Here is a 25,564-nt window from a genome sequence, read left to right as displayed (position 1 = left end):
TTATGCTGCCAAGGAGACCCTCTGGCTTTCACACTTAGCCTTTAATTAATTGATAATTAATGACCCTTTCATTATCTTTCTGCAGAACTGAATGGCCCTCAGCAATAGCCATCCAACTTTATAGTCTTTATATTTAGTATTTCCTCTGTCTTTCTCAAATGACCAAAACATTGCACCTACAAGTGCTTTCCTTCCACTGGTAGACTATCCAAGTTCACTGCTAGTGAAAGTTTTAAAAACTGCATGGCTACTGCATGCCATGGACTATTTGCTGTCTGTGTGCCACCTACTACCAGTGATGGGGACCTCATTGATATTTGGCCTGTGAATGATCCATTTCCAAAGTCCCGTCTTAAGAGTTTTCATTTTCAGACACTCCTGGTGCCAGCTATTTCCAGTTGAGTTCCCCATGAACCAAATTCTGAGGCAGAGATCTGCATGTAGGAACTTTATCAGCAAATAATCTTAGGATCAGCTCCTGTGGGGGAACAAAAAAACCCAAGATTGTTTAGAGAGAAAAGTCAAACTATGATTCTGTCAAAACAAAGGCCTCGGTCCATCCTATTAGGAGCTCTGGAGTTGGGATGACCCTTCAGAGTTGCCCCAAATTGCAGTCATAAGGCTAGGCCTGTGTGCCCCTGCATTTACAAGTCTTTGGATATGAATTGCCTCCTGGAAGGAGGTGTGACCTTGGGCTAGGCAGTTCTCTTTACCCAAGGGCAATTCTAGAAGAGAGACTCAGCTGAGAGTTGTTGATTGCCAGTACTCCCACTGCTGGAGGAATTCTTCAAGCCTTAGATGAGAAGTGGTGTCTGGGAAGCACACCGCAGCATCCACAGTACAGATGAAGGAAAGTCAGTGCCTCCTACCTGAAACAAAATAGATTCAATCTTTATCTTCTATACTTGCAATTGCCTTTCTTTTATCCCTTAGTTCAACTCAGTTTTACTTAAGATCATTATATATACTAGATACCGGGAATATAACGATGAATAAGATTTCTACAGTCAAAATGCCAATTATTTCCTCTCTGCCTCCATGCTTCCTGAAAGAGAATTTGTCATTCTCTCTTCTCTAAGAGTCTGCTCCCATAATCCTTTCTAAGTGTTCAGCTGCTACGTGTCCTCTGTCCTCCTGGCTTCAGCTGCACAGTCTAATTTTTCCCTTCTGGGATTTTGGAACCAGCACATATGGACCTAACTCAGTCTCCTTTTATTTGTTTTAATAGAAATGCTGCTGAGAGTTGCAGCTCACACCTGTAATACCAGCACTTTGGGAGGCTGCGGCAGGCAGACTGCTTGAGCTCAGGAGTTCAAGACCAACCTGAGCAACATGGTGAAACCCTGCCTCTACAAAACGACATAAAAATTAGCTTGGCATGGTGGCGCACACCTGTAGTCACAGCTACTAGGGAGGCTGAAATGGGAGGATTGCTTGAGCCCAGGAGGTCGAGACTGCAGTGAGTCATGATTAAGCCATGATGATGCCACTGCACTCCAGCCTGGGTGACAGGGTAAGACCGTGTCTCAAAAAAACAAAGAAAAATAGATTATCTACCTGAGATCACATATCATTAGGTTTAGAATTATTTTTTATCCTAGCACTTTGGGAGGCCAAGGAAGGTGGATCCCTTGAGTTCAGGAGTTCGAGATCAGCCTGGCCAACATGGTGAAACCCCGCCTCTACTAAAAATACAAAAATTAGCCAAGCATGATAGCGTGTACCCATAATCCAAGCTACTCAGGAGGCTGAGGCAGGAGAATGGCTTGAACCTGGGAGGCAGAAGTTGCAGCAGTGAGCCGAGATCATACTGCTACACTCCAGCCTGGGAGACAAAGCAGACTCCATCTCAAAAAAACAAAAAAAGAATTGCTTTTTTCCTTTTTGAGTGAAAATTTCAATAATCCTTACATGTGTGTATATGTGCGGACTTTTTCGCATTGTTTCCAGTATTGTTGGCTAAAGATTAATTTTTCAGATTACTTTTGACTCAAGACAGACTAAAGGACTTTGTTCTTTTCTGAGCATTTATGGCAATAAAATGTGTACTTTATCTATTCAATAGGGTTTGAATGGAAGGAGAGCTCTACTGCAGGTGTGAATTTGTAAATATCTGAGGTCGGCTTGCTTTGTGCTGGGAGAGGGGTGTGGGTTTGAGGAAATAACATAGATATGGGTCTGGATATGAACAGAAAAATCAGGGTAAGTGGCTTTAAACTGGGTCAGTACACATGTCTCCATTCTTAAGGAAGAGACAAGTTGCTCTGCAGTTTCCCTGTGACCTCAATACAGTCTGTTGAAAAGCTATTTGGCTTCTTAGACTGGAGCCTCTGATTTATATCCCAGAAACTCCTTTCTTTCAGTTTCCCTTGCCTAAGAATTCCCTGCCTATTCCTTTTACTTCCACCTCAGTGAAGCCAAACCCCTGCCCTGCTTCTCACATGGCCCAGGGCAGATTTTGTATTTAGAAACCAGTGGGAACAGCAGGAAAGGGGAAAGATGAGGGGATATATGCAAATACTTCCCTCCCCATTCCTGACCCTCTTCTGCCACTAACCAAGTCCACATCACGTTTCCTAACTACAAAACACTCTGCAGTAGCCAGTGCCTAGCTCCAGGATGCCTGGGAGAGTCCTCAAGTCTAGATCTCCTCTAAATGCATTAAAAGAAAGGTCATTTTAGTCTTTTTTTACCCAAAGAGTCCCACTCTGAAAACTCCTTTGCTTACTCATTGCAGTGGCTCATGCCTGTAATCCCATTTTGGAAGGCCCAGGCAGGAGGATCGCTTGAGCCCAGCAAATTTTAGACCAGCTTGGGCAACATAGTGAGACCCCATCTCTACAAAAAAATAAAAAATTAGTGAGATCATCTCCTTTGCAGTGACATGGATGAAGCTGGAAGCCATCATTATCAGCAAACTAACAAAGGAACAGAAAACCAAACACCGCATGTTCTCACTCATAAGTGATAGTTGAACAATGAGATCACATGGACACAGGGATGGGAACACCACATAGTGGGGCCTGTCGGGGAGGGGTGGGGGCAAGGGTAGGGAGAGCATTAGGACAAATACCAGATGCATGCGGGGCTTAAAAACTAGATGATAGGTGCAGCAAACCACCATGGACAAACCTGCACACTCTGCACATGTATCCCAGAACTTAAAAGTAAAATAAAAATAAAAATAAAATAAAAAATTAGCTGGGCATGGTAGTATATGCCTGTAGTCCCAGCTACTTGGAAGGCTAAGGTAGGAGGATCGCTTGAGCATAATAAGTTGAGGCTGCAGTGAGCCAAGATTGTACCACTGCACTCCAGCCTGGATGACAGAGTGAGATCCTGTTTCAGAAACAAAGGACATTTTTTTTTTTTTTTTAAGACAGAATCTCACTCTGTTAGCCAGGTTGGAGTGCCATGGTATGATCTTGGCTCACCGCAACCTCCATCTCCCCGGCTCAAGCAATTCTCCTGCCTCAGCCTCCCGAGTAGCTGGGATTACAGGTGTGTGCCACCATGCCCAGCTAATTTTTTTTGTATTGTTAGTAGAGACGGGATTTCACCATATTGGCCAGGCTGGTCTCAAACTCCTGACTTCAGGTGATTTGCCCGCCTCAGCCTCCCAAAGTGCTGAAATTATAGGCATGAGCCACCACACCTGACCAGGAAAAGAAATCCTTAAACAAAAAATAACCTAGACTGATTCAGATATTTGAAAATGTTTATTCTACTAACAGGGGTTTCAAGAGACAGATTTGACTCCATGTCCTCCCTTGCCATTCCCTAGGCAGGGCTTTACTTGGCCCAGTGTGTATCAGGGAACCGAGGGGGCATGGAAAGAATGGGAAGTGGAGGCCACTCCCGTGGTGTCCCCTTGCATTCCAGTGTCATTATTCAAGCAAAATAAAGCTAAAAGGAACATTTGGGGCTGTCCTGAATGATTAATTATGAAGTTACTAAAGGCCAGTTGTACCCCATTGAAGGTCCGTGTCCTACTACTGATATGATAAAAGAGAGATATATATAGGCTAATTGCATGTATATAAATCTTAGATATATCTTCAGGTTCAGGTAGAAAAAGTCTTTCCTTCTTTGCCTGTCCTGTCTCTGCCCCAGGACAGCAGCGCCTATGAGTAGGAGGGACAGTTTGTATGACTGACTGAATGAACTGTCAGTCTACAAAAAGTGGACCAAGTGGAAAATAACCTCATTTTCCCCACAGTCCTCAAGAAAAAGATTTCCCCTTGATTAGATTACTAGCCATTGGAAAATGTCTTAATAATCTTTTGTATTCCTCCACCCCTTACCCCAATGTGATAAAAAAAAAAAAAAAATAGCCGCATTTAGTTAAACACTTGCCAGGCACCTGTCTTACATTATTTCTTTAATCCTGACACTGTAATGTAGCTCTTACTGTGCTAGTTTTACTTATGCAGAAATGGAGGAACAACTTCACTAACCTGATCAGCAGCACACAGAAAGTTTCAGAGTCGGGTTTGAAACCTACTTAAGAAACCCAAAGTTGATACATTTACTAAGCAGCTGTGACGAGGCACCCCAAGACCACCCTCAGTTTCGACATTTCACTAGAAGGACTCACAAAACTCAGAAAAGCTGTTAAACTCATACTGTTTATTATGATGAAAAGATAAAGATTTAAACCAGCAAAATAAAAGACACAAAGGGTAGAGTCCGGGAGAGACCAGGAACACATTTCTAGTTTTCCTCTCTCTGTAAAGTCATCCGGACAGCACTTAATTCTCTCAGCAACAATGTGTGACAACATGGATGGAGTCTTGCCAACCAGAGAAGGTCAGCTGAGTCTTGCTGTCTGGAGTTTCAATTAGGGATTGGCCACATGGGAAGAGAGCACCAAGGTGGGTGACCTTATTCAGTCTCCAGCCCCTCTGGCCGTCAGACTGATTCAGCATGGCCCAAGACTCCCACCACAAATCACGAGTAGCATGAACTATCTAGTATGGTTCAAATGTTTGATAAATTTAATTAAATGTCAATTTGGGATCAGTTTACATTTCCAGGGCCATAGTCCATAGGTTGGACAATTATATTTCGGGGTCATTGGCAGTTCTTTGTTATTTACAAGTCAGAAGGCATAAGTGAATTTTAAAAAATATTACAGTCTTTTGAGAAGGGAATAATTGAGAAGAAAATGAGGCATTAGGTAAAGAACAATAAGAATATTGTTCTTGGCTGGGCGCGGTGGCTCATGTCTGTAATCCCACCACTTTGGGAGGCCGAGGCAGGTGGATCACGAGGTCAGGAGATGGAGACCACCCTGGCTAACACGGTGAAACCCTGTCTCTACTAAAAATACAAAAAATCAGACAGATGTGGTGGTGGGCACCTGTAGTCCCAGCTACTCCAGAGGCTGAAGCAGAATGGTATAAATCCAGGAGGCGGAGCTTGCAGTGAGCTGAGATCGTGCCACTGCACTCCACCCGGGGTGACAGAGGAAGACTCCATCTCAAAAAAAAAAGAATATTGTTCTTGGGCATTAAGAATATTATGCATAGGTAATACAAAAGAGAAAAGGAAGGTATATTTGAAACACTCATAAAAAGAAGCATGCCTTTGTAAAATTGTAAGGTACTCTGCACTTATAAGCTAAATGAATTTAGCCTTCAATGAGCTTCAGTTTCCTGATATATTGAAAAATAATAATAAAATTATATACACACACATTCACACGCTTTGCTGGGTTTTTGCAGATTAAATTATACAGTGTTTACTGCCTGCCTACTCTGAAACAAGCTGTGAAAAAAGCTTTCCACTCTCAAGGAACTTAGTCTTGTGGGAAACACAGACAATGATTAATTAATCACAGTGATGATTAATTACAAATTTCAATGAGTGTCTCAAAGTGAAGGAACATCACAAGGTCATAAGAGAGTGTATACCACTGACTTAAATCATGGGGAGGGTACCAGATCAGAGAAGGCTTTTCTGGGCTGACATCTAAAGGATGGGAAAGAGCTAACTAACCAAGGGGGAGGGGATAGGGAGGAGTGGGGCATTCCAGGCAGTGGGGACTACAGAGAGACAGGACAAGTACAGGGGCTAAACAAAAGCTTAATGAAACTAGAGTAGAGAGAGTGAGGAAAGAAAGCAGCCTTATAAGAGATGAGTCTGGGTCAGATAATTCAGGTTGTTAAAAGACCAAGGTAAAAATTGAGGTCATTATCTTAACAGCAATAGAAAGTTTTCAAATTTTAAGCAGAGAAGTCGCTAATTAAATTTTCATATTAAAAAGATCACTAGGGGCTGGGCGTGGTGGCTCACACCTGTAATCCCAGCATTAGCATTTTGGGAGGCTGAGGTGGGTGGATCACTTGAGGTCAGGAGTTCCAGGCCAGCCTGGCCAACATGGTGAAACCCTGTCTCTACTAAAAATACAAAAGTTAGCGGAGCATGGTGGCACGTGCTGGTAGTCCCAGCTACTCGGGAGGCTGAGGCAGAAGAATCGCTTGAGCCAGAGGTTGCAATGAGCCGAGATCGTGCCACTGCACTCCAGCCTGGGAGACAGAGCAAGACTCCATCTCAAAAAATAAATAAATAAAAATAAAAAGATCATTAGGTCTGAGACAAGAACTAAGAAAAATTTTTTTTGAAAAAAAGAAGAAAAAGATCATCTGGGCTATGGTTTGGAATTACTGACTTCGGAGGAAGAGAGATTTTAGCTGGGAAGAATGAATACAGGGAAATGAGATAATATGAAGTTGGTACCAGAGTTTCTAAAACACAATACAGAAAAGAAAATTAAACTAACATTAACTAAATATTGGCTATGTGCTAGGTGTTTTACATACAGTAGCTAGGATATTAACCCCCAGTTTGTTTTTGTTTTCTTACTTCTGCAATGACTTGGAATAACCCTTAGTATGACTCCAACACCCACAATCTTTCTATTCTATCCTGTACCCTCAGCAAGTATTATATGAATCCAATTTTTAAACAATAAAAGGGGCTGGGTGTGGTGGCTCATGCCTGTAATTCCAGCACTTTCGGAGGCTGAGGCAGTTGGATCACTTGAGGTCAGGAGTTCCAGACCAGCCTGGCCAACATGGTGAAACCTGTCTCTACTAAAAATACAAAAATTAGCCGCGTGCGGTGGCAGGCACCTATAATCCCAGCTACTCAGGAGGCTGAGACAGGAGAATCACTTGAACCTGGGAGGCAGAGGTTGCAGTGAGCTGAAATCATGCCACTGCACTCCAGTCTGGGCGACAGAACAAGAGTCTGTCTCAACTGAATTAAATTAAATTAAATTAAATTAAAGAATCAAATGCCCAGCTTCCTCACTCATAATTTTTTTTTTTCTTTTTTTTTGAGACAGTGTCTTGCTCTGTCGCTCAGGCTGGAGAGGAGTGACGCAATCTCAGCTCACTACAACCTCTGCCTCCCAGGTTCAAGTGATTCTCCTGCCTCAGCCTCCTGAGTAGCTGGGATTACAAGCACCTGCCATCATACTCAGCTAATTTTTATATTTTTGTAGAGATGGGGTTTCACCATGTTGGCCAGGCTGAGATGTTACTCCTAACCTGAAGTGATCCACCCGCCTCGGCGTCCCAAAGTGCTGGGATTACAGGCATGAGCCACCACACCTGGCCCATAAACTTTTACGATATACTAAAGTTTGAAAATTAGCCAGGTGTGGTGGCACATGCCTGCAGTCCTAGCTACTTGAGGCAGGAGGATCACTTGAACCCAAGAGTTCAAGGCCACAGTGAGCCAGGATTGCACCACTGCACTCCGAACTGGGTGAAAGACTGAGACCCTATCTGAGAAAATAAATAAATGAAATAAAGTTTGACACAACATAGAGAAGGGACAGAAGAAAATGAAAAATAGTTTTCTAGTTGGGGTTTCCTAAAGGAAATGGTTCACTCCATTTATTTGAATGAGGTAATGGGTCCAAAATACTTTGTGGGTTAGTGATAATTACTCATAATTCATTCATGAACATACTTCAATTTAAAAAGAGAGAGAGACAGAATAATTAAGTTAAAGAATCCTAGGCAACCCTTCTGGGTCCCCTTCCACCACGGGGAAGCTTTACTTTCACTTTCGCTTTACTAAATCTTGCCACTGCACACTCTTTGGGTCTGTGCGTTTCTCTAATCAAGCTGTAACACTCACTGCAGCCCATGGCTTCATTCCTGTGAAGCCTGTGAAGACCACAAACCCTTCGATCGAGGAAAACCTTCGCTCAGGAGAAGACTTCTTGTCTCATTTCTGGGGTCCCGTCTGGAATTTCTCCAAAGCAGTGAGTGAATTCGGACCCCTTTTGCTTGCTATTCTGTTCTATCTTCTCACTAGAAATTGGAAGAAAACACCAGGTACCTGTCGGCCATTTAAAAGCGACAAGCATGGCCGCTGGACTTAAGACATGGGTGTGAGGCTTTCTGGAAAAGAGCTCTCTAACAACCCCCGGCCCTCCAGGCTGGGAGCATTGGTTTAACTGGAACCAGTTCCACCTTTCTCTACCTTTCCTGGGAAAAGCCAAGGGCTGGCTAGAGGTGGAAAACTGTCTTCCCGAACTCCTGGCACTGGCCCAGTCGAGATCATGGCACAGCAAGAAGCGTCTACTCCACAGCTGCCCATGCATGCATTCTCTGCCTTTTCTGACCCATGCCTCCTGGGTCCTAACGTCCTCAGAGAAGACTTTCTTGAGGCCCTGTCCTCTAGGATCTTTCTTACCCCTGAGTCTAAGAATCGTTTGGCTAGGAGCCTAAGTCAAGGGGGGTGGCAATCCAAAGACCCTTGCCCATGGTGTCCTCAGGCTTATTCTTATGCAAATGGGTATCAATATACTTATACATGACCTGTCCCTCATAACCTGTACCCTAGGCACTATCTGGGACATCAAAAGACATGTCAGTGGCTGATAGAAGACCTAGGACATTTTTCCTTTTGTTGCCCTAATCTTACTCCAGATTGTAGAGGCTGCTTTAATTACCACCTTTCCTGTCTGGGATCAGCAATTAGAACTGTAGAACTTCTCCACTCGAAGCTGTCAGATGTATGGGCCGAAACAATATAATAGACAATACGTCCCCCGATTCAAGTCCAAAGGTCAGTGAATATTCGTAGGAGGGCAAATAGGGGACAGAAAATCTGGGTACAAAAAGCACTGGTCCTCCAATTTGCTGCGGCCTACCCTAAAGCTGTTGTGCTTCAGGGCCATTTTCAAGGACTTTATCTTGCTGGGACAGCTTCAAGCCCAGAAATATGCTAACTGATGCCTGGTCTCTGTGCTCAAAATACACCCCGAACCTAAGACCTACTCGCAGATGCAAAGGCAATTGTGAGCATGCTGGTAAGGAGCCACTAAAATCCAGCAGTCCCGGCCTCCTTTTTTGTGGCTAAAAAAGGGCAGGAAACGAATGTGGGCAAAACTGCTACGTCAGTAAGTGCAATTAAATCCAATAAGCAGTGTTCCATGGATGACTGTGCCCCCTGGAAAGAAACGGACACTAGAACCATAGGGGACGCCCTAGGGCTAGTGCTCACTAGGGGATGACTGGGGTGCAGGGACTCCTACATTCTCCTTTCAGGTGGGAGACATTCCCTCAAAAGCAAAGCCACGCCTGAGGTATATTCAGGATAACTGGGACCAATTTGATTCTCAAACACTGAAGAAGAAGTGACTTATATTTTTCTGCAGCACTACCTGGCCGTAATATCCTCTTTCCAGAGGAGAGACATGGCCACCCGAAGGAAGTATAAACTATAATACCATCCTACAGCTAGATATCTTTTGTAAACGAGAGGGCAAATGGAATGAAGTGCCATGTGTACAGGGCTTTTTTCTCACTAAGGGATAACCCACAATTACGTAAAAAATGGAATTTACATCCTGCCAGGGCTCCTCAAAGCCTACCCCCATACTCAGGCCTCCCCAGAGCTCCCCCTTCCGCTAGTAAGAACTCTCCTTTGGCTCTAACGGCCCAAAAGGAACCAGACAAAAAGATAGTCAAGGAAACACAAGGCGCCAATGGCCCTTGACTGTGCTCCCTCCAAGCCATGGGAGAAGGAGACTTTGGCCTGGCGTGAGTACATGTCCCCTTTTGCCTCTCAGACTTAAACAGATCAAACTGGACTTAGGAAAATTCTCAGATAATCCTGCTTGATACATAGATGTCTTACAGGGATTAGGACAATCTTTTGATTTAGCATGGAGAGATAGTATGTTGTTGTTAGGTCGAACATTAACTCCCAGTGAAAAAGAGGCCACGTCAGCTGCATCCCGGGAGTTTGGGGATCTCTGGTACCTCAGCCAGGTAAATGATAAAATGGCATCAGAAGAAAGGGAACAATTCCCCACAGGCCAACAGGTGGTTTCCAGTGTGGATCTCCATTGGGACCTCAATTTGGAGCATGGAGACTGGAGTCACAGGCATTTACTGACTTGTATACTACAGGGATTAAGACAGACCAGAAAAAAAGCCAATGAATTACTCAATGATGTCCACCATAATGCATGGAAAGGAAGAAAACCCTCCGGCATTTTTAGAGAGACTAAGGGAGGCATTAAGAAAGTATGCCTCCTTGTCACCTGACTCTAATGAAGGCCAACTAATTTTTAAAGGATAAGTTTATCACTCAGTCAGCTACAGACACTAGAAAAAAAAACGTCAAAAGTCTGCCCCAGGCCCCGAGCAAAATTTGGAAACTCTATTGAATTTGGCAACTTCAGTGTTTTATAACAGGGATCAGGAGGAGCAGGCTGAACAGGACAGATGAGACAAGAAAAAGGCTGCTGCCTTAGTCATGGCCCTCAGGCAGATGAACGTCTGTGGCTCTGAAAGAAAGAAGGGCTGGGCAGGCAACCCACCTGACAGGGCTTGTTATTAGTGCGGCTTACAGGGACACTTCAAAAAGGACTGTCCAAATGAAAGTAAGCCGCCCCCTCATCCATGTCCCTTGTGCCAGGGGGATCACTGGAAGGTGCACTGCCCCCAAGGGTGAAGGTCCTCTAGGCCAGAGGCTCCTAACCAGATGGCTCAACAACAGGACTGAGAGTGCCTGGGGCAGGCGCCAGCTCATGCCATCACCCTCACAGAGCCCCGGGTAAGCTTAACTATTGAGGGCCAGGAAACTACCTTCCTCCTGGACACTGGTGTGGCCTTCTCAGTTTTACTCTTCTGTCCCAGACAACTATCCTCCAGATCTGTCACCATCAAAGGGGTCCTAGGACAGCCAGTCACTAGGCATTTCTCCCACCCCCTATTTGTGACTGAGGAACCTTATTTTTCTCACATGCCTTTATTATGCCTGAGAGTCCTACTCCTTTACTAGGGAGGGACATATTAGCTAAATTAGGGACATTAATATACTTGCATATAGGAGAAGGTATACCTGTTTGCTGCTCTCTACTCGAGGAGGGAGTTAATCCTGACGTCTGAGCAGAGGAAGGACAATACGGACAAGCAAAAAAAATGCTTGTCCAATTCAAGTTAAATTAAAGAATCCTACCTCATTTCCTTATCAAAGGCAGTACCTCCTCAGACCAGAAGCCCAACAAGGGTTACAAAAGATCGTCAAAGACCTAAAAGCACAGGGATTAGTAAAGCCATGCAACGGTCAATGCAACACCCCTATTCCAGGCATACAAAAACCCATCAGACAATGGAGGTTAGTGCAAGACCTCAGAATTATCAATGAGGCAGTTGTTCCTCTGTATCCAGTTGTACCTAATCCTTATATTCTACTCTCCCAGACACCAGAGAAAGCAGAATGGTTTGCAGTCCTAGATCTTAAGGATGCTTTCTTCTACATCCCTCTCCATGCTGACTCTCAATTTTTATTTGCCTTTAAAGATCCGTCAAACCCAGTGTCTCAGTCTACCTGAACATCCTACCATTCATTATCGGGGCTGAGGTACTAGGAGGACCAGGAACTGGCATTGGAGGCATTACCACCTCAAGCCACTTCTATTACAAATTATCACAAGAGTTAAATGATGACATGGAATGAGTCGCAGATTCGCTGGTCACCTTACAAAGCCAGCTTAACTCTTTAGAAGCAGCAGCCCTTCAAAATCAGAGAGCCCTAGACTTATTAACAGCCAAAAGAGGTGGAATCTGTCTTTTTCTAGGAGAAGAGTGCTGCTACTTCATTAATCAATCCTGAATTGTCACCGAGAAGGTTAAGGAGCTGTGAGACAGGATACAGTGCCAGGCACAAGAGCTCCAAGACACAGGACCTTGGAATATTGTCAACCAATGGATGCCCTGGCTTCTCCCCTTCTTGGGACCCTTGGTGGCTATTGTGATGTTGCTTATCTTTGGACCCTGCATTTTTAACCTCCTTGTAAAATTTGCCTCTTTCAGAACAGAATCCATGAAACTGCAAATGGTTCTACAAATGGAGCCCCAAATGACCACCACTAGCACCTACTATCAAGGATCCCTAGACCGACCCACCAACCTGTTCTTGCTCCACAACATCAAAGACTCCCCTCCTGAGGAAACCTCAACTGCAGAGCCCCTTCTACCCCCCAGTTCAGCAGGAAGTAGCTAGAATGATCATCACCCAACTTCCCAATAGCACTTGGGCTTTCCTGTTGAAAGGGGGGACTGAGGGACTAAGTGGTTAAGCTGGCTGGACTTCCTGGGTCAATAGGGACTTCCCTAAGGGGACTTCCCCCTAAGCCAAAATGAGTCATAGCTGCAAGCTAAGAGATTAAAACTTCAACCAATCAAAGGGGACTTTCCCCTAAGCCAAAATGAGTCATAGCTGCAAGCTAAGGTATTGAAACTTCAACCAATCATATAGGGAGTTTAAGCTCTAGCTGCAGCCTGATGTTTTTAACCAATCAGGTCTGCCAACTCACAAGTGAAGAGAAAATAAGCTAATCCTATAGGACAGAAAAAGGAAAAGGGGAGGAGTCATAAGGGGATATAAGCATAAGATACCCAAGCCAGAAACAGAAACCCTTCCAGGTCCGCTTCCACCAGGTAGAAGCTTTACTTTCGCTTTCCCTTTACTTTCCCTTTCACTTTACTAAATCTTGCCACCATAAAAATAAAAATAAATAAATAAAAAAAGAATCCTGGCCTGGTACAGTGACTCACACCAAGAAGGCAGATTGCTTGAGACCAAGAGTTCAAACCCAGGGTGGGCAACATGGCAAAAACCCATCTCTACAAAAAAATACAAAAAAAAAATTATCCAGGAGTGGTGGTAGATGCCTGTAGTCCCAGCTACTCAGGAGGCTGAGGTGGGAGGATCACTTGAGCCTAGGAGGTTGCAGCAAGCCAGGTTCATGCCACTGCACTCCAGCCTAGGCGACAGAGCCAGATCATGCCTAAAAAAAAAAAAAAAAAAAGGGAGGCTGTAATCCCAGCACTTTGGGAGGCCAAGGCAGGCAGATCACGAGGTCAGGAGATCAAGACCATCCTGGCTAACATGGTGCAACCCCATCTCTGCTAAAAATACAAAAAGTTAGCTGGGCATGGTGGCAGGTACCTGTAGTCCCAGCTACTTGGGAGGCTGAGGCAGGAGAATGGCATGAACCTGAGAGGTGGAGCTTGCAGTGAGCCGAGACTGCACCACTGCACTTCAGCCTGGGCGACAGAGCGAGACTCCGTCTCAAAAAAAAAAAGAAAGGAAAAGAAAAAGAAAGGGCAGGGCGTGGTGGTTCATGCCTGTAATCCCAGCACTTTGGAAGGCCGAGGTGGGCAGATCACTTGAGGTCAGGAGTTCAAGACCAGCCTGGTCAACATGGTAAAACCCCATCTCTACTAAAAATACAAAAAATTAGCTGGGCACGGTGGCACGCACCTGTAATCCCAGCTACTCAGGGGGCTGAGGCAGCAGAATCGCTTGAACCCCAGAGGCCAAGGTTGCAGTGAGCCAGGATTGCGCCACTCACTCCAGCCTAGGCAACAGAGCAAGACTGTGTCTCAAGAAAGAAAACAAACAAACAAAATCCCAGCTTAATTTTCTTAAAAGGAAGCTGAATTGGCAGAGTTGTCCCACAGTGGACTAAAACAGCCAGGTCTTTATACCTCCAACTTGATCACTGGGTGTAGGCTGTCCCAGTAAGGGTGCCTCACCTTAGTCACTTATGAAGCTGATGTAGTCCCTGAAGACACTGCTAGCTGAAGGCTTTCCCCTTGTAGCACTCCCAGTAGTTGGGAAAACAAGTCCTTCACTGAAATAGGGTCTGGACACCATGCTTGCTATGTCTTCACAAAATATTATTGTATCTTTTTAAATCTCCTTTATGCTGCCCCTCTCTACTTGGAATAGAAGAAATTCCCATACATAAATAAAATTAAGATCTTAGGATAAATTTTTAAAGAGAGAAAGATGATAGACATTCAACAAGAATTTATTGAACATCTACGTAGTATATAGTGTTAGAATGAGATATAAAGTTATAGAAAATACTGAGGCAGAGTCAAGGGCAGATGCATAAACATTTACATAAACATAGAATGAGGTTTTTTTTTTTTAGACAAGGTCTCGCTCCTCTATCACCCAGGCTGGGGTGCAGTAGCAAGATCACGGCTCACTGCAGCTTCAAACAAACTTGTGGGCTCAAAGAGTCTTCCTACTTCAGCCTTTCAAGTAGCTGGGACTACAGGCACACACCACCACACCTGGCTTTTTTTTTTTTTTTTTTTTAATTTAGAAGTAGAGACCGGTTACGGGGGTCTTGCTATGTTGTCCAGTCTGGTCTTGAACTCCTGGCTTTGAGCAATCCTCCTGCCTTGGCCTCCCAAAGTGCTCAAATTACAAGGGTGAGCCACTGTGCATGACCTAAAAATCCAGCTTTTTTGAAGCACTGAGGAATGATGAAAGGAAAAAAAAAATTTTTTTTAAGTATTAATGGTAAAATACAGTAAGTACATTCTACCATCCCTCATCCCGTGTCATTCTCCTTTCTGAAACTGAATAAATATTACAAATAGTAACTCTGCTGAAGTAAGCTTTACATAGTTAGGATCTCAAAAAGGCTTTTTCCAGTCCAAACACTCCTAAGTTCCATTTTCCTAAATCTGTAGCAATAATCTTATTTTATAGAGGCTATACCACCAATTACTGCCACTAAAGGCATATTGCTGTGAAATGAACCCGGGTTATGAAGTTAAGAGAATCATGAGTTTAATATTCTGAGTTGGCCACCTGCTGAGGCAAATCATGCACTTTGTGTGCTGTGAAACTGCAGTAATTATACGTATATCATATATGCAGTAAATAAAAATATTTAATGGCTATATATAGGAGTTCAATAGAAATGTATTCCCTTCCTTCCTCTTCCATCAATAATATCCACTACACAAGAAGCGCCAGCTTGGCTGGGCACGGTGGCTCACGCCTATAATCCCAGTACTTTGGGAGGTCATGATGGGCAGATCACGAGGTCAGGAGATCGAGACCATCCTGGCTAACACGGTGAAACCCCGTCTCTACTAAAAATACAAAAAATCAGCCAGGCATGGTGGCGGGCGCCTGTAGTCCCAGCTACTCGGGAGGCTGAGGCAGGAGAATGGTGTGAAGTCAGGCGGCAGAGGTTGTAGTGAGTCGAGATCGCGCCACTGCACTCCAGCCTGAGCGATAAAGCAAGACTCCGTCTAAAAAAAAAAAAAAAAAGATCCAGCCTATGATTAGAGTCTCCACAGACTGTAGTCTTCACAAATTGATCATTTATAAATTGTTGTTTTCACATGCCTGCTCCTGCCAGTCATTGAATGCTGGGAATACAAAATTAAGTAAGACATGGTCTTGACTTCAACGAGCTTACAGGTTAGTGGGGCAGGGCTGAGGAAGTGAGGAATAGGGTACAAGTGCCAGCCATTGTAACAGTAATTGGGAGAGAGCACTATTTGTGCTAGAGAAAGGTAAATTCAGGTAGGAGTTCAGAAGAGAGATGTGAGAGAATACAGTGAAATGCCCAAGAAAGCAATTGATTCATCCCATCTCTTGAACATAGAAAAGCTGATAGAAAACGAAGTTAAGTGATAACTCAAGGTCACACCTTTACTTATTAGTAGAGTCTAGCGGAAACCAAAGACTCCTAAACCCAGCCCAGTGCTCCTTTCCTGTTTCTGTACCCTTTTTTCCCAAACATAAGGGGTTGTGGAAGGGTTTTCCCGAGTCAGATAATTTGTGTCTAAGGCCTTCCATTTACAGGTGGTCAAAGTCTTTTCCTGAACCTGTCCTTCCCAATGACACCTTGCTTTCTTTCTTTTTTTTTTTTTTTTTAATTTGAAATGGAATCTCACTCTGTCGTCCAGGCTAGAGTGCAGTGGCACAATCTTGGCTCACTGCAACCTCTGCCTCCTGGGTTCAAGCGATTCTTCTGCCTCAGCCTCCTGAGTAGCTGGGACTACAGGCACGTGCCACCATGCCCAGCTAATTTTTGTATGTTTAGTAGAGACGAGGTTTCACTATATTGGCCAGGCTGGTCTCTAACTCCTAACCTCATGATCCACCCCTCTCGGCCTCCCAAAGTGCTGGGATTACAGGTGTGAGCCACCACGCCCGTTCTGACACCTTGCTTTCATTTCCACTATGAACACCAGCCAATATATACCCAAATGACAAAAGATTTCCAACACGTGCACTCTTGAAGAAAGCACATGATCTTCATTCCTTTGTCCAAATAACTAAGTAGTGGTAGTGCTAAGAGGAGTGTCTAGGACTGCAGTGGTGACTGAGAACTCACATGCACTCTGCTTCACCACAAAAAGACAGTGGCAAACCTTTTATTTTATTTTATTTTATTTATTTTATTTTATTTTATTTTATTGTTTGGTTTTGAGACGGAGTCTCGCTCTGTAGCCCAGGCTGCAGTGCAATGGCACTATCTCGGCTCACTGCAAGCTCCACCTCCTGGGCTCAAGCGATCCTCCTGCCTCAGACTCCCGAGTAGCTGGGACTACAGGTGCCCACCACCATGCCTGGCTGATTTTTTGTATTTTTAATAGAGACGGGGTTTCACCGTGTTAGCCAGGATGGTCTCCATCTCCTACCTCATGATCTGCCTGCCTCGGCCTCCCAAAGTGCTGGGATTACAGGCGTGAGCCACCGCGCCCAGCCCTTCCTTTATTTTAAAAACACAGTCGTTAAATGCAACAGTACTGAATTGTCTAGTTTAATGTTATGTATTTCATACACTATTAACACCAGTATGGGAAGCATTCATAAAAATTATGTGCCATTAATTATTTTCTTTCACTTAAAGCTTTTAGGATTCTGTTTGAAAATATATGTAAAATGATAAAGACCAAATGTATGTTAATTCAAATATTTAATTAAAGAATAAAATAAGAATAATGAACTAATTGAAATTGTTGTGAAATTGGTGTGGTGACTTTTGATTCAAACATTTAAATCTGCTGAGGTTAGTTTTCCTACAACTATTCTCAGGATTACATTTATAGACCCTCATCTAGTTAAATTTAGTATTCTGACTTTAACAGTGATTCAGGCCAGACACAGTGGCTCACTTCTATAATCCCTGCACTTTGGGAGGCTGAGGCAGGAGAATCACTTGAGGCCAGGAGTTCAAGACAAGTCTGGCCAATATAGACCTCATCTCTACAAAAAGTTGGGTTTGGTTTTGTTTTTAGAGACAGAGTTTCACTCTGTCTGCCCAGGCTGGAGTGCAGTGGTACAGTCTCAAACCACTGCAACCTCCGCCTCCTGGGCTCAAGCAATCCTCCCGCCTCAGCCCTGCCAAGTAGCTGGGACCACAGGCACGAGCCACCATTCCTGGCTAATTTTTGGATTTTTTGTAGAAATGGGGTTTCACCATGTTGCCCAGGATGATCTCAAACTCCTGAGGTCAAGCGATCCACCCACTCTGGCCTCCCAAAGTGCTGGAATTACAGACTTGAGCCACCACAGCTGGCTTCTACAAAAAGTTTAAAAACAAAAGTGATTCACACAAAAAACAAACTAGATTTTTTTTTTTTTTTTTTTGAGATGAAGTTTCACTCTTGTTGCCCAGGCTGGGGTGCAATTGAGTGATCTCGGCTCACCATAACCTCCGCCTCCCAGGTTCAAGCAATTCTCCTGCCTCAGCCTCACCCTCCTGAGTAGCTGGGATTACAGGCATGTGCCACCACACCCAGTTAATTTTGTATTTTTAGTAGAGATGAGGTTTCTCCATGTTGGTCAGGCTGGTCTCAAACTCCCGACCTCAGGTGATCCACCCGACTCCGCCTCCCAAAGTGCTGGGATTACAGGCGTGAGACACTGCGCCCAGCCCAAACTAGATATTTTTATGACTGTAAAGGAATACATGTTTACTGCAAGAAATGAAATATTTAAAAGTACAAAAGTAAAAACTATTAAACATAACTCCATGACCAAATAAAAACAGGGTCTCGCTATGTTGCCCAGGCAGGTCTCGAACTCTTGAGCTCAAGCTATCCTCCTGCCTCTGCCTCCCTAAGAGCTGGGATTACAAGTGTGAGCCACCACTCCTGGCCAATAAAAACCATTTTAATAGTGTAATATATATATTAGTTTTATATATACATATACATACACATAAAAACATATATATTTAAATCACCATTATACTCTACATATAATTATTTCTAATTGTATTTTATTATACTTTAAAATTCTGTGGAGGAATAGCAGAGATTAGTGTTACTATCAAAAACTTGCGATTCTGAGGTAGTGATTCCTATTACATTACCATTTAACTTGCTTATAAGACATGTCAGAAGGCAGAGATATCATGGAAACTGACTATAGATTATCATAAAATAAATTAGGTGGTGAGTTCAGTTGCAGCTACTGATTCAGATTTGGTTTCTTTAGTGGAGTGAACCAGTACAGCCTGTGGCATCTACTATGCAGTGTTACATGTTTATTTCTGTATAACAATGTATAAGGATCACAGGAACAGTTTGCCTTCACCCAGTAGAGTCAGCAATATACTTTCATGGTCTTTCCTTAGGTGTCAATGTCAATTTTCTTATTCTCTACCATAATCTAACCCAAGTGTAAGAAAATCGCAACCCACAGACGAAATTCATCCTGACACATTTTTGTATGGTCCATAAGCTAAGAATTGTCCTCATATTTTTAAATGGTTGACAAAAATTAAATGATGAATTTATGTAAAGATAAATAAGAATTATACGAAATTCAAACATGAGTAGTGTAATAAAAGATATTTTAAAATAAATAAATAGTAAAATAAAATTCCAATTTCACATAAACGAAGTGTTGGTAGAACACAGCCATACTCATTTGCTCACATATGGCTGTTTTCGCACTACACGGTTGAATAGTTGTAACATACACTACACAGCTCACAAAGCCTAAAATATTCCATACATGGTCCTTTACAGAAAACATCAACCTCTGATCTAATTCACAAAGACACTGATTGTCTTGAAATGCCACAGAAAATCACGCCAACCCATCTCACAGATCACATCATGCTGAGTAGAACTGATGAGCAGAAAATAGCAAGTATCCTATTTGTCAAAGTGATACACATACGTGATCCAGGATGGCAGATACTCTGTTACGTCAATGACATCTCTAGGGGTTCAGTAGTCTGGGTCATGTTGAGATAGCTCCTTTAAAATAAAGAAGTTGCTGAACACTGCACTTCATGTAAGGAAAACAGACACACACATGATTTGGGTCTATCTTGATTTGACAGCAAACAAATAGATATTTGAGCATACTGCCAGTGTGAATCCACGAGTAAAACAAAGTTCTACAGCAGGTCCTGGATGAAACTTAAAATCTGTTCTGCCACCTGGACCTATGACCTAGCAGATTCAGTAACAGTTAGCTTTTGCAACAGGTGAAATGCTATACAGAACCACAAGAAATGTGGCAATAGAAGAATCACAATGTTGCCACTTAAAGTTTTGAAGTAAGGCTTGCTTTTTTCAACAGAAAACGTCGTCTTTGGAGAAATGTGTCTTGGAGTTCTACTGAGTTTTGGCAAAGACCAGCACTTTGGGAGGCCGAGACGGGCGGATCACAAGGTCAGGAGATCGAGACCATCCTGGCAAACATGGTGAAACCCCGTCTCTACTTAAAAATACAAAAAACTAGCCAGGCGAGGTGGCGGGCGCCTGTAGTCGCAGCTACTCGGGAGGCTGAGACAGGAGAATGGCGTAAACCCGGGAGGCGGAGCTTGCAGTGAGCTGAGATCCGGCCACTGCACTCCAGCCCAGGCGACACAGCGAGACTTCGTCTCAAAAAAAAAAAAAAATTAAATGCCTGATCATCATACCTCAAATGATCATGAGAACTAAGCTATCCATCACAAATTGTGTGTCGGACACACACAGCAGCTAGTGCATCACAAAGTGGAAATAGTATGTATCAGTCTCAAAAGGTACTGAGGCCACAAGCTGATTGTTTAAACAGGGATGACAGATTTCCAGAACACCTATTCCTGCTTCATTACTTCCCCTTAATACACATGCATGGCCTCATTGAAAATTCCTTACAGCCACTTAACTAAGAATGGGTTTATAGATGTTTTGAGAGGTGACAATGTGCTAGCTACCCCTCACTTGCAGCGCCTCCTCGGTCTCGGCGTCCATTCTGGCGGTCCTTGAGGAACCCTTCAGCCCGCCACTGCACTGTGGGAGCCCCTCTCTGGACTGGCAGAGGCCGGAGCCGGCTCCCTCGGCTTCCAAGGAGGAGCAGAGGGAGAGGCCCGGGCGGGAACCCGGGCTGCGCACAGCGCTCACAGTCCAGCGGGAGTGGGTGCAGGCGTGGGCTCTGGGGGCCCTGCACTTGGAGCCGCTGGCAGGCCCAGGGCACTGAGGGGCTTAGCACTGGGGCCAGCAGCTGCTGTGGGTGTGCCGGGTCCCCCAACCGTGCCGGCCCACTCGCTGCTAGGCCTCAGCTGCCTCCCCACTGGGCAGGGCTCGGGACCTGTAGCCTGCCATGCCTGAACCTCCCCCATGTCCTGCCGTGGGCTCCCACATGGCCCCAGCCGGCCTGAGCCTCTCCAAGGAGTGCCATGCCCTGCTCCACCACACCGGGTCCCAGCAACCACCCAGGGACTGAGGAGTGCCAGTGGACTGTGGGGGACTGGCACCTCTAACCACAGCCTCTATCGCAGTATCCACTAGGTGAAGCCAGCTGGGCTCCTGAGTCTGGTGGGGAGTTGGAGAACTTTTATGTCTAGCTAAGGGATCATAAACGTACCAATCAACACTCTGTGTCTAGCTCAGGGATGGTAAATGGACCAATCAGCACTCTGTCAAAATGGACCAATCAGCTCTCTGTAAAGTGGACCAATCAGCTCTCTGTAAAATGGACCAATCAGCTCTCTGTAAAATAGACCAATCAGCTCTCTGTAAAATGGAGCAATCAGCAGGATGTAGGTGGGGTCAGATAAGGGAATAAAAGCAGGCTGCCTGAGCCAACAGAGTTAACACGCTGTAGTGTTTTGTTGTTGTTGTTGTGGGAGATTTGTTCTTTTACTCTGTGCGATAACACTCCTTGTTGTTCTCTGGGTCCCGGATGCCTTTAAGAACTGTAGTCCTGTTTGTGAAGGTGAATGTGTGCAGCTTCGTTTCTGAAGCCAGCGAGACCAGGAACCTAGCAGGAAGAGCAAGAACTCCATTGCCTTTAAAAGCTGTAATACCATGAATGTCTACGGCATCACTCGTGACAGCGAGACAACCCTCCGGAAGGAAGCAGCTCCAGACACATCTGAAGGAACAAACTCCAGACACACCATCTTTAAGAACTATAACACTCACCGCAAGGGTCAGTGGCTTCATTCTTTAAGTCAGTGAGACCAAGAACCCACTAATTCGGGATACAGTTTTACTCTAAACGCTTACATAAACTAAAAAATTCATTGCCGTAGTACTGCAGTATAATACAATGTCTCTGAATAGCTAAGGGCAATTCTGCTAATGGAGAAAACTTCAAGCAGTGCAACCAGTCATACATCTTGTCTGCAAAGAGAGATGACTACTGCATATATGTTCATATACACATACACAATCCTGTCATCTGCAGACAATTGATATCCTCCTCTCCAACTTGGATGTTATTTCTCTTGCCTAATTGCTGTGGCTGCAATTTCCAATATGCTGCAGAAGAGTGATGAGTGGGCGTCCTTGTCTTGCTCAAGCTCTTAAGAGGAAATGCTTTCAATTTTTACTTGTTCAGAATGGTAACTGCATTTGTCATATATGGAGTTTATTGTCTTGAGGTGTATTGCCTGTATACCTAATTTGTTGGGTTTTTTTAAATCTTGAAGGGATGTTAAATTTTATCAAACACAGATACTGAGATGCAGGAAGATAATTGAGATGATCATACTGTTTTTGTCCTTCATTCTGTTGATGTGATGTATCACATTTACTGGTTTATGTATGTTGCCCCATCCTTGAATCCCAGAGAAAACCTCACCTGCTCATGGTGTGTAAAACGTTTGATATACTGTTGAATTTGGTTTGCTAGTATTTTGTTGAGGATTTTTATAGCTATGTTCATCAGGGATATTGGTCTACGGTTTTCTTCTTTGGTTGTATCCTTGTCTGGTTTTGGTATTAGGGCAGTGCCAGCCTCATGAGTTAGGATGAATTTCCACCCCATTTTTTTTTTAGTAATTTGAAGAAAGTGGTGTTCTTTAAAAATTGTGTAGGATTCAGCTGTAAAGCCACTTGGTCGTGGGCTTTTCTTTGTTGGAAGGTTTTATTACTGAATCAGTTTTTTTTTTTTTTTTTGAGACAGTCTGGCTCTGTCGTCCAGGCTGGAGTGCAGTGGCGCAATCTCGGCTCACTGCAACTTGTTCCTTCCGGGTTCCCGCCATTCTCCTGCCTCAGCCTCCCAAATAGCTGGGACTACAGGCGCCTGCCACCACGCCCGGCTAATTTTGTGTTTTTAGCAGCGATGGGGTTTCACCGTGGCTATCCATCTCCTGACCTCATGATCCATCCGCCTCAGCCTCCGAAAGTGCTGGGATTACAGGTGTGAACCACCGCGCCCAGCCTACTGTTTCAATTTTTTAACTCATTTTTGGTTTATTCAGGTTTTCTAGTTCTTTATGGTTCAATCTTTGTAGGTTTTATGTGTCCAGGAATGTATTCACTTCCTCTAGATTTTCAAATTTGTTGATGTATAGTTGTTCACAGTAGTCTCTAATGATCCTTTGTATTTCTGCGATACCAGTTGTAATGTCTCCTTTTTTATTTGTGATTTTATTTATTGGGTCTTCTCATTTTTTCTTAGTCTAATTAAAAGTTTGTCTAATTTTTAAATCTTTTCATATAACCAATTTTTTGAATTATTGATTCTTTGCATTTTTCTGGTCCCAGCTATGATTATTTTTGCTCTAATTTTTATAATTTCTTTCCTTCTACTAATTTTGACTTAGGCTTCATCTTGCTTTTCTAGTCTCCCAAGCTACATCATTAGATTGTTTATTTAAAAGATTTCTAGTTTTTTGACATAGCTGTTTATTGCCATCAACTTCCTTCTTATTCCTGTTTTTTATGTCTCCCATAGGTTTTGGTATTTTGTGTTTCTCTTTTCATTTGATTCAAAAAGTTTTTAATTTCTTAATTTCTTTATTGTCCCATTGGTTATTCAGAAGCATGTTGTTTAATTTCCATGTATTTGTATGGTTTCCAATGTTCCTCTAGTGATGGATTTTTAGTTTTATTTCATTTTGGGCAACATGGATACTTGATATGATTTCAATTTTTAAACATTTGTGGAGATTTGCTTTGTAGCAAATGATGAGAAAATTTGCTTTTCTCAAATGATGAGAAAAATGAGTTATTCTGCAACTATTAAATAAAATGTACTGTAAATGTCTGTTAGGTCCATTTGGTCTATGGTGCAGTTTAAATCCAGTGTGTGTTGATTATCTGTCTAGATAATCTGCCCAATGCTGACAGTGGGGCATTTAAGTCCCCAACTATTATTGTATTGATATATATCTCTCCCCCAGATCTAATGATATTTGCTTTATATATGTGAGTACTACTCCAGTGTTGAGTACATATATATTTAGAACTGTTATATCCTCTCACTGAATTGAATCCTTTATTATTATATAATTCTGTTTCTTTTTATAGCTTTTGACTTGAAGTCTAAGTCTGATACAAGTATAGCTGCTCTTGTTTATTTTTTATTTCTATTTACATGGAATATCTTTTTTCATTCCTTCACTTTCAGTTTATGTGTGTCTTTGTAGGTGAAGTGAGTTTCTTGTAGACAGTATATAGTTGAGTCTTGATTTTTTTTATCTATTCAGCCAGCCTATGTCTTTCTAATTGGGGAACTTAATGTTTACATAAAGATTGTTATTGATAGGTAAGAAAAAAACTCCTGACATTTTATTGTTTTCTGGTTGTTTTATATTTCTTTTGTTCCTTTCTTCCTCTCTTACTGTTTATCTTTGTGATTTGGTGGTTTTCTGTAGTGATGAGGTTTGATTCCTTTCTCTTTCTCATTTGGATAACTGTTCTACCTGTGAGTTTTATACTTTCATGTGATTTCGTGATGGCAGTAATCATCCTTTTCCTCCAAACCTAGGACTTTAAGCATTTCTTATAAGGTCAGTCTAGTGATAATGAATTCCTTCAGCTTTTGCTTGTTGGTGATGTAGTTTGAATGTGTGTCCCTGCCCAAATCTCATGTTGACTTGTAATCCCCAGCATTAGAGTTGGGGCCTGGTGAAAGGTGACTGGATCATAAAGGCAAATTTATCATGAATAGTTTATCACCATCCCCTTGGTGCTGTCCTCAGTAGTGAGTTCTCAAGAGATCTGGCCACTTAAAGTGTATGGTACCTCCCCAACTTCTCTCGCTCCTGCTTTCGCCTTGTGATGTCCATGTTCCCCCTTTGCTTTCTACCATGATTGGAAGTTTCCTGGGGCCTCCCCAGAAGCAAAATGCCACTATGCTTCCTGTGCAGCCTGTAGAACCATTTGCCCATAAAACCTCTTTCCTTATAAATTATCCAATCTCACGTAGTTCTTTATAGCAATGCAAGAATGGCCAAATACACCTGGGGAAGTCTTTATTTCTCCTTCATTGTGAAGGATAGCTTTGGTGAGTATAGTATTCTTGACTGGCAGTTTTGTTCTTCCACCACTTTGAATATGTCATCCTATTCTCTCCTGACTTGTAAGTTTTCTGCTGAGAAATCTGCTGTTTCTCTAATGAGAATTTCCTTGTGTGCAATAACACTTTTGTCTTGCTGTTTTTAGAATTATTTCTTTGTCTTTGACAGTTCCACTATAACGTGACTTGAAAGGGACCTTTTTGGGTTGAATCTGTTTGGGAACCTTTGAGCTTCCTGGATTTGGATGTCTGTATGTCTCCCAAGACTTGGGGAGTTTTCAGTTGTTATTTCATTAAATAAGTTTTTCTATATATTTTCTCATCATTGTGTTCCTTTGGAGGTGTCATGTTTCCTCGCTTTTTCTTAAACATCTATAGTGTAAATATTTGTTCACTTAATCATGCTTCACAAGTTCTCTAGGCTGCTTTCTTTATTCTTTTCTTTGTTTTAAAGACAGAGTCTCGCTCTGTTACCCAGGCTGGAGTGCAGTGTATGATTATA

General features: G+C 43.1%; 1 long non-coding RNA gene across 1 annotated transcript in view; it reads right to left on the bottom strand.

The window, feature by feature from the left end:
• Nucleotides 1-433: 433 nt before the first annotated feature.
• LOC117090479 overlaps nucleotides 434-25,564 on the bottom strand; it is a 62,001-nt gene continuing 36,870 nt past the window's right edge. Inside the window, exon 2 of the long non-coding RNA XR_004440028.1 lies at nucleotides 434-869. This is a non-coding gene — a long non-coding RNA (uncharacterized LOC117090479). The remainder of the gene's footprint in view (nucleotides 870-25,564) is intronic.

The sequence above is a fragment of the Trachypithecus francoisi genome, unplaced genomic scaffold (genome assembly GCF_009764315.1).
Source record: "Trachypithecus francoisi isolate TF-2019V2 unplaced genomic scaffold, Tfra_2.0 Lachesis_group11, whole genome shotgun sequence".
In the NCBI taxonomy this organism is placed as follows: domain Eukaryota; kingdom Metazoa; phylum Chordata; class Mammalia; order Primates; family Cercopithecidae; genus Trachypithecus; species Trachypithecus francoisi.
Note: the sequence above shows the minus strand (reverse complement) of the source record. Positions and strands in the feature narration are given on the sequence as shown.